Raw genomic sequence first — 9,539 nt, 5'->3', positions numbered from 1 at the left:
AAACAGTCATAGTCATGGTATACCGTCTCACACACAGCTAAATGCTGTTTTAGCCAATCAGCATTCAGTATCCAAATATGGGTGATCAATATTTATTTCTAGGCAATGTAGTTAACTATAGCCTAATCATATTTAGGAAGTAAATGTCATAGGAAAGTTAACTGCCCCGTGCTTCTCCACCCATGCATACTCTATTTCATTGAGACCACACATATACTAGGGCACTTGATCTCGCACGCCCAACGAGGAGAGGTAGGCTACTTACAGTAACTTGAGGCAGCGAATTCTGATTGTGTGAATACTTTGACAAAGATGTGCTTTTAATACAACAGGTAGGCTAACGCATACAAAGCAGAAAGACGAACATTTTCAAATAATCTACGGGACAACAATATATTTTAATCGCAAAATTGCCAGCATGAAAACTGCCAACCATGCCGCAATGATCTCTGTCGGGAACCGCAGGTACTACAGCCCTCTACTACCGTGGCCCTAAAGTAGGCAAACAACCTTTCAAAATAATAGGCTTCAAAATTTGGTAAAAGGCTTCAAAATATTTTAAAGGCCTACAAAGTTTGGTAAAATGCTAGAACATATTTCAGAGTCCTGCAAAATTTGGTAAAAGGCAGCAAAATATGTCGGCCTGCTCGTTTATTAAAATGCTGCATAATATTTCAAAGGCCTGCAAAATTTGGTAAAAGTCATGCGAAATATTTTAAAGGCCTGTGAAATGATTTAAATATTTCAAAGAAGCTAAATATTTCAAAGGCCTGCTAAATATTACAAAGTGCTGCGAAATATTTTAAAAACCTGCTAAATATTTCTAAGGCCTGCAAAATATTCCAAAGACCAGCAAAATATGTCAAAGGCCAGCAAAATATTGGTACATTTGGTAAAAGGCTGCAAAATCTTTGGACAGCAAAATATTTGGGGCTGTGAAGTTTGGTAAATGATCTGTTAAATATTTCAAAGACCTGCAAAATATTTCAAAGAAGCAAAATATTACAAAGCCTGCAAAATATTTAAAAGACCAAATAAACATTTCAAAGGAGTGAAATATATATATATATTTCAAATGCCAGCAAAATATTTCTAAGCCCTGAGAAATATTTAGGCGAGCAAAGTTTTGTAAAAAGCTGCAAAAAATTTCAAAGGTCTGCAAAATATCTCAAAGACCTGCACAATATTTCTAAGTCCTGGGAAATATTTCAAAGATGCTAAATATTTCAAAGGTCTTCAAAATATTTCAAAGACCAGCTAAATATTTTGGCATGCAAAGTTCTGTAGAAGTTAAATATTTCAAAGGCCTGCAAAATATTTAGGCATGCAAAGTTTTGTAAAAAGCGGCGAAATATTTCAAAGACCTGCGAAATATTTCAAAGACCTGTAAAATATTTCAAAGAACTGCGAAACATTTCAAAGACCTCTGCAAAATATTTCAAAGAAGCAAAAAATGTAAAAGACCCGCAAAGTATTTCAAAGGTTGAAAGAGTGCCAAGAGTGCAAAGCTGTCATCAAGGCAAAGGGTGGCTATCTTGAAGAATCAAAAATATCAGTGGCATGTGGGACGGTTGAGCTAACGTAGGCTAATGTGATTAGCATGAGGTTGTAAATAACAAGAACATTTCTCAGGACATAGACATATCTGATATTGGCAGAAAGCTTAAATTCTTGTTAATCTAACTGCACTGTCCAATTTACAGTAGCTATTACAATGAAAGAATACCATGCTATTAATAAACCAATTAGGCACATTTGGGCAGTCTTGATACAACATTTTGAACAGAAATGCAATGGTTCATGATTTTGGTTGGTTCCATTGAAACATTATTCAAGGACAGTATTTCTCACATGTTGGTATTTTGAGTTTCTCTCTATAATTATATTGTTTCTATTTTTAAAGTATTTTTTGTGCATTGCCAGTCAGGGGTGCCAGTAATATTGGAGCCAACTGTATGCTCCGGTCTTTTGAATGCACATGTTAGCAAATGTTCACAAATGCACAAAAAAGACAAGCAAAAATGATATCGTCATTGATTTAGTGTTGTTGTACTGCTGTTGGTAGGAATATATACTATATTACTGTGAATGGGGATACATTTCAAGTGCAACTTTGATTGCAACTTTGCAAGGGTAGCACAGCTACTGTTAGATTCGGGTGCGGGAGATGATTCTTTTGACGATTTTCTCACGGCATTCTGCACTGTCTTTTGTCTTTTATCAGGCAAATATACTTGTGTATCAGAGTCCAGAAAGCAGCATTAACATTTGCCTTGCATTTGTATCTATTCTATGTAGTCATTAAAAGAGAGACAACCGGCAGAATTGTGTCCAGATCTTTCCCTTCTCTTCCACAGAACCGGTTACAGCAGCACCCAACAGGGCTTGAACTGCCTAGCTCTCCCTGTAGATTCCACAGAAAGCACTGAGCTAGGCTGAAACACTTGCATTTTGGAGCTACCTTACTCAAGAAAGCAAGAGCTCATGTTTGTATGCAGCTTTATTCACTCAATACATTTGTTTTTACATTGTTTGCAAACTGATATGTGACACGAATTAATGCCAAAATAACATGCACAACAGGCAACTAACCCCCCCCCACCTGTTTTTCTCCGCCCCAACTGCCCTGTATGAGCGGTCGCCACTGCTATTTATCAATATGTCTTGTCAACAGAAAGCAGCGACAGCATCATTTTGAACTTAGAAATATAAACTTTCAAAATTCATTTCCAATGGGATTGTACTTAATCAGGTAAAAACTGCAGAATGAGTAAACATGTGCTGTGATTTATTTATTTTGATGATATACCAGAAAATCACAGGAGGGTGGTGGCACCTGAATTGGGGAGGACGGGCTCGTGGTAATGGCTGGAGCGGAATCACTGGAATGGTATCAAATACATCAAACAAATAGTTTCCATGTGTTTGATACAATTCCATTCGCTCCGTTCCAGCCATTATTATGAGCTGTCCTCCCCTCCGTAGCCGCCTCTGCAGAAATAACCAAAACGGGTTTGCCCTGCACACTATGGGTCTGAGGTTAGCGGCAAGCTCATGCCAGCTAGCTACCTTAGTTTACAGTAGTTTCAGAGCTCAACTGGCTTAGCTAGCTATAATTTGTCAGATTAAAATGTTGTAATCATTGCATCTTCTTGTTGAGATGTGGTGTTAGTTTATGTTTCTATTTACAGGAATCAAAGAAATAGTTGAAACAAGCCGAGCTTGTACGAAAAGAAGAGTATTTTAAAAGGTGTGGCTACAAGGTAACAATTGTGTCTAGCTAGCCAGTTAAATGTGAAGTCATTAATCATAGTGATGCACAGTGAATTTGGAAAGTTTTCAGACACCTTGACATTTTCTTACGTTACAACTTTATTCTAAAATTTATTAAATCGTTTCCCCCCCCTCATCAATCGACACACAATACCCCATAATGACAAAACAAAAACTGTTTATTTTAGCAAATTTATAAAAAATAGAGAACTGAAATATCACATTTACATAAGTATTCAGACCTTTTACTCAGTACTTTATGGTGTATGTGTGGGGGGTATTCAGTCCATTCACTGATCAGTTACCTGGAAGGAGAGGGGGCAAGGAATGGAGAGTTGGGTTATGGCCATGTTGTGGAGTTGAGAATGATTTTAGGCTCTGTTATCAGTTTATCCCTTCACACATTTAAAGTTTTGGGGTTAATCAGGCTTTGTTACATATGTTGCAAACAAGTTTGATATGGGCCTTTGCAGCAGAAACAACTTTCAATTCTTCCCCTTGGTTTTTGTGTTTACAGGTTTTATCTTACTTTTGAGATTGATCATGTGTGGGAGGGAAACTGCATTGCAATCCAACTGACTGTAATACAGCTCTAAATATGCCTGTAAAGCGTGTTTTTAGCTTACAAATGCAAGACCTCCATCTGAAATTGATCATTTGTGCATTTTTGGGGCTTTGGCTATGTGAAAAAAAATGGTATTATATTTTTATTGTTGATTGTGCTCCTCATAGAAACACAAAACACAACTGAATGCCTTCAACTGAAATGTGTCTTCACATTTAACCCAACTCCTCTGAATCAGAGGTGCGGGGGGGCTGCCTTAATCGACGTCCACGTCTTTGGCACCCAGGGAACAGTGGGTTAACTGCCTTGCTCAGGGGCAGAACAGATTTTTACCTTGTCAGCTCAGGGATTTGATCCAGCAACCTTTCAGTTACTGGCCCAATGCTCTAACCACTAGGCTACCTGGGTGCAGATTCATGTGATTCTGAAATCAAGACCAGTCAGCATATTTCAAATACGAAACTGCTTTACTTTGCAGAGGTTTAATGTCAGTAAACACTGACATTTTTCATGGCCATTAAGATGGTCTATGGTAATACCACGATAATGGAATGACGATTTGACTCAGATTTTTCACTTAAAATGTATGCCAAACAAAACATATTGATTTCAAAGTCTATGCACAATAACTACTTTGAACAATTTACACAGAACATTTCACAAAAACTGGAAGAACTGTGCAGATGCAAAGTTTGGTAACAGAATTATAGTAAAATCTCAGTTTCTTATGCGACCACGTTTTCCAAAAACTATGTTAAATATCTGCTCCGAATTAAGATGAAATGATGTATGCAGAAAGAATGGGGCATCAGCTATGATATCACTCGTGAGTTTTTAGAAAAATGTCTATTTGTTTTTGAACAGTTTTTACAAAAATGTCTATTGGTTATTGAACTACAATAGGTCAAGTGGATTTATATCCGGTAACGAAATATGCTATTGAGATTACATCATGTGTCCCTGATCTGTACTATACTGAAATAAAAAATTATAATTCTCTTCATGGTGATGTATCCTGATATATCCTTATTTTGCCTATTTGGGTATTATTCTACACACTGGCTATTATTCTAATGAGCTCTGCCCCCAAACAAGACCAAATTTGGTTGGTCCAGACCAAATCTGAACCAATCATAGACGTCTACGTTTCACAAGTTGGACATCACAGTACAAGCGACAGTAGAATGTAGTCAAAAGAACCCCTTGCTCCATATGACATGAGCAAATCAATATGTTTGTTGGAAAATGCTGACATTTACATTACGTTTCTCACAACCTAACCATAAGTATCAGCCCTGGCTTAAACTGTTATCAAGTGACAGTAGGGGACAATGTAGTCAAAAAAATCCTGGACCTATAGCTAGTCTATCCTGGCTGAACGTTTCCCAATTATATGCCATGTAATTTGTGTTTCTTGGCTAAGGTCAGTGACATTCTTAAAACTCTTCAGTTGCTTTTTAAATTATGTTTTGCCTCGTAGTGCATACACCACAAGTGAAGAACAACAATAATGTATCATGAAGTGGTGTTTCGGTAACAGATTTCTATCAGGAAACAAATACTTAAAGCATATGATGTTCAACAAATAAGTGCTTCAGATAGATAGTTATGCCCTCTGTTAGTATAGGAGAAAACACAATATTTACAATTTGTATTAGTAACAGAAGCAGCTGCCAGTATTTATCATCTTTCTGTACCAGATATTATGGAGAAGACACCAAGACTAAATAGCATTTAGACCCAAATCATTGCTCCCATCATCCAATTTGAGTGCAGCTGGACGATTCCTCCTCTCTGTGTAGCTATAGTTAAATGAATGAACTCTACCGTACACATCTTTAGCAGTCACAAAGTTCGCTTGTATATACTGTAACACAAGTTTTACCTCAAATTGTGCAACTCCTAAAATGTCATGCATTTTATCAATAGAAAAAAATGTCTGTAGTATTGAAGTACTGCAGAGTTAAATAAGCAAGCATGCTTCACACCATACATATGAGGTAGTGTTGAGTTTGACAATGGTCTGAGTACATGTGTTTTGTTCGTAAAGTCACTCTTGGGTCATCCTCAGAGAACACAGTTTGAAAATCCACTTTCTCAGTGAGGCAAAAACGGCAACAATGACAAGCACTAAATGATTCCACAAAAACGGCAACAATGACAAGCACTAAATGATTCCACAAAACCAAACAGGCAATGTTTACCAAGATTATCTACAGTTACTTGGACAATACTGCTATGTATACGACCACTGAAGAAGGGAACTTCAATACCCTCAGTCTCAAGCACTTTCAAATCACTTACTATTGGCTTAAGAATGGAATCAAATCGATGCGTCCTGATATGGAAGAGTGCACATAAGGGAATATTTACCAAAATTGAATTAAACTTTGGGGTAAAATTTCTCAAAGTAAACTCAGCAAAAAAAGAAACATCCTCTCACTGTCAACTGCGTTTATTTTTTCAGATTTGGCAGTTCTTGCTGTGAGATGTTACCCCACTCTTCCACCAAGGCACCTGCAAGTTCCCGGACATTTCTGGGGGGAATGTCCCTAGCCCTCACCCTCCGAACCAACAGGTCCCAGACGTGCTCAATGGGATTGAGATCCAGACTCTTTGCTGGCCATGGCAGAACACTGACATTCCTGTCTTGCAGGAAATTACACACAGAACGAGCAGTATGGCTTGTGGCATTGTCATGTTGGAGGGTCATGTCAGGATGAGCCTGCAGGAAGGGTACCACATGAGGGAGGAGGATGTCTTCCCTGTAACACACAGCGTTGAGATTGCCTGCAATGACAACAAGCTCAGTCCGATGATGTTGTGACACACCGCCCCAGACCATGACGGACCCTCCACCTCCAAATCGATCCCGCTCCAGAGTACAGGCCTCGGTGTAATGCTCATTCCTTCGACGATAATTGCGAATCCGACCATCACCCCTGGTGAGACGTAACCGCGACTCGTCAGTGAAGAGCACTTTTTGCCAGTCCTGTCTGGTCCAGCGATGGTGAGTTTGTGACCATAGGCGACGTTGTTGCCGGTGACAAACGTACATTTTTTGCTTCCTCGTCAGATCTTTGATGCAGTCGTGAGGAGCTTCCATCAATCAAAATGATTGTATCATCCGACTCATGGTCTGAACCACCCATCACAGAACTGGCAGAGACAGGACTCATCAGGGAAGATTCTGAAATACACAATGACAAAACAGGCATGTCAAATATATGGTTATATTGAAAGTGATGCCACAAGTAGTCAAGACTTGAAAACCAGCACATACCTTTAGCATCAAACACCAAGATCTGTCCGTGTCACCACCTCCTCAAACCCCCCCATCAACTTTAGTTCCAGACCCATCATACAGCTTTGCCTCTGATCTCAAATTTCAGGAAAGCTGTGACAAACATTAAAACAACCTCCAATTAGAATTGCAATCGTAATGGTAAGAGTACTCAGACTAACTTGTAAATGTATGAACACAATACATTTATTTCCATTCACAAATTAAAAGTTTACCTCCAATCAAAAGGTTTTCACGTGTCAGGTCAATGACCTTGACATATTTTTGTTCACCATTGAATTTCACCCTGATCAACATGACTGGGTCTGAAAGCGGTTAATGGTACGAGATAAGGCCAAAATGGATGAAAAAGCATTACATTTGTATTTCAATCATGACACATTATATCAGGATGACTGCAAACGTTTTCACCAATACTCCTTTACTTAGCAATGCTAATTTAAAAGTATATTCTGAAAATATTGGATCATGACCAGAACTTGTCTGATATTACTTGAAGCAGGTCCCAACTAAAGCAAAAAGACTATTCAACTCACATTCACTGTCCCGAAATGTGGACACGGCCTAATTAGTCCAGTAAAATACACTCGTAATTCCAGCTAGTCACTATATTATGTTGTCAAGTTCTAGGAGCAGTCTTACAAGACCGCCAAAATGAACTGGTGATAAAGTGAGTGGAAAACGCAGTTAGCTATTTGGCGATTCAATGGCCACAATATTTATCTATAAACATCACCCACAAGTCGAAAATGCAATTATAATTTGGCTAAATAAACAACTCACCTTAAATCAGATTAGTCCTCAATATATAGTAAGCAGCTGAAATAAAGAGAACAAACTAGCATGAGACTAAAAAAGCCTGGTGCTGAAATGAGACACGCGCCCATGGAACCACCATGTGGAGCAGACTAACTGCACAGGACAGGGGCGAGCTCGTTAGCTAGCATGCTAGCTATCTAGCGAAGACGTGCAAAAAGTGAAACGCAAGTAACTCTAACATTAGCTGCACACACACAATCAAAACTGTTACTTTTTATGTTACACGGCAGTCTGACAACCAAGTATCAAGTATTTAAAATAAAATAGCTAAATAATATCAGTGAAATAATTGTTTAAAACTCACTTGTCGTGGAACAAATTAGGATTTTGTTGATCCAACAAAGGAAATTTGAACGCAGAAACTGAACTTATGGGCGTAGTTGTGATGCTGTTTACACTTACTGAGTAAATGTCTATACTAATAGAGTAAAACTGTATACTGTAGCGACCCGCAGTGTGTTAGGCTATTAGTTGGTTGTGTAGTACTTACCAGTGTTCGCGGGGTCCGACATGCCAATCAACCAGCTATCTGCCAATCATGGGAATGCCTGGAATGTTCTGATGCCGGGCATCCTGGTGTAAAGTTGGGTTAATAAACCGTCAATTCGTAAACTCAATCCTCTGTCTGGACAATTGTTCCTTTATGATCTAGTCAGGTCATTACATTGGTGTCAGAAGTAAAAACGTTGATAAAAGTTAGCAAGCTAGCTAGCTGACTTCTGTGGCTAGCTACCATAGGTGAGAACGGGGTTGAAAATGCTTCGAGGGAATCCGAAAGTGAAGGTGGAGGTCATTATGGACGATTATGGCCAAGGAGGTGCGTGTGTGTGCGTGTGCATGGACGTCGGAGGAGCTGGCTGAGGAGATCGCCAGAGTGTCGGAGCCCAGAGGCCGCTTGAGGGAGGACGTTAGAGTGATGGCGGCTGAAGCGGGCACGAGTCCTTCGTCGACTGTGCTTCGCACGGATTCTGGTGGGCGTACCGAAGGGGTGACGTCGCGGCGGGACGAGGAATCTGGGGCTCAGGATGTAAACAAACATGGCGGCGCCCAGTTCCCGGCTGCGTCTGTATCTGTTAAGACCCTGAAGTATTCCAGTAAGGCGGATTGGGAAGCTTTTCATGATCAGTTTGAACTGTTAGCTCATTTTAGGGGGTGGTCGAATAAAGATAGGGCACTGCAGTTGGCTTTATGCCTCACGGATGAAGCTCTGGCCTGTTTGATATTGATTAGCCCCAAGTACAGACGTGATTATGGTGCTTGAGTGGGAGCACTGAGGAGGCGCTATGGACAGTGTGTACAGCCCGGGCTACTGCGCTCCGAACTGAGTAATAGACGCAGGCAGCCTGTAGAGCCTCTACGGGTGCTAGCTAATGACATTCAGAGCCTCTCTCGGCAGGCATATGCTCACATGCCCCCCTCTTTGCAAAGCGAGATAGCACGGGACCAGTTCATACAGGCGCTCTCTCCTACGGAGCTGCGCATACAGACCCAGCTGGCTCATCCTGAGTCATTGCAGATAGCCTTGGAGATGGCTTTGGAGAGGGAGCTGGTGTTGGCTGGGGCTTCAGCTGGGGGCTT

General features: G+C 40.1%; 1 long non-coding RNA gene across 3 annotated transcripts; it reads right to left on the bottom strand.

Moving 5' to 3' along the window:
• Positions 1-3,348: 3,348 nt before the first annotated feature.
• Positions 3,349-8,936, bottom strand: LOC139539988 (uncharacterized). Of its 3 annotated transcripts, XR_011668046.1 has the most exons (5): positions 8,452-8,936; positions 7,926-7,961; positions 7,358-7,447; positions 7,122-7,235; positions 3,349-7,028 (listed from the first exon to the last, which is right to left on the bottom strand). It is a non-coding gene; the product is annotated as an uncharacterized lncRNA (long non-coding RNA). The 3 variants fall into 3 exon arrangements; XR_011668044.1 differs by lacking the exon at positions 7,358-7,447 and having other exon boundaries at positions 8,452-8,934; XR_011668045.1 differs by lacking the exons at positions 7,358-7,447; positions 8,452-8,936 and adding an exon at positions 8,266-8,441.
• Positions 8,937-9,539: the final 603 nt, after the last annotated feature.

This window comes from Salvelinus alpinus, chromosome 15, assembly GCF_045679555.1.
Source record: "Salvelinus alpinus chromosome 15, SLU_Salpinus.1, whole genome shotgun sequence".
In the NCBI taxonomy this organism is placed as follows: domain Eukaryota; kingdom Metazoa; phylum Chordata; class Actinopteri; order Salmoniformes; family Salmonidae; genus Salvelinus; species Salvelinus alpinus.
Note: the sequence above shows the minus strand (reverse complement) of the source record. Positions and strands in the feature narration are given on the sequence as shown.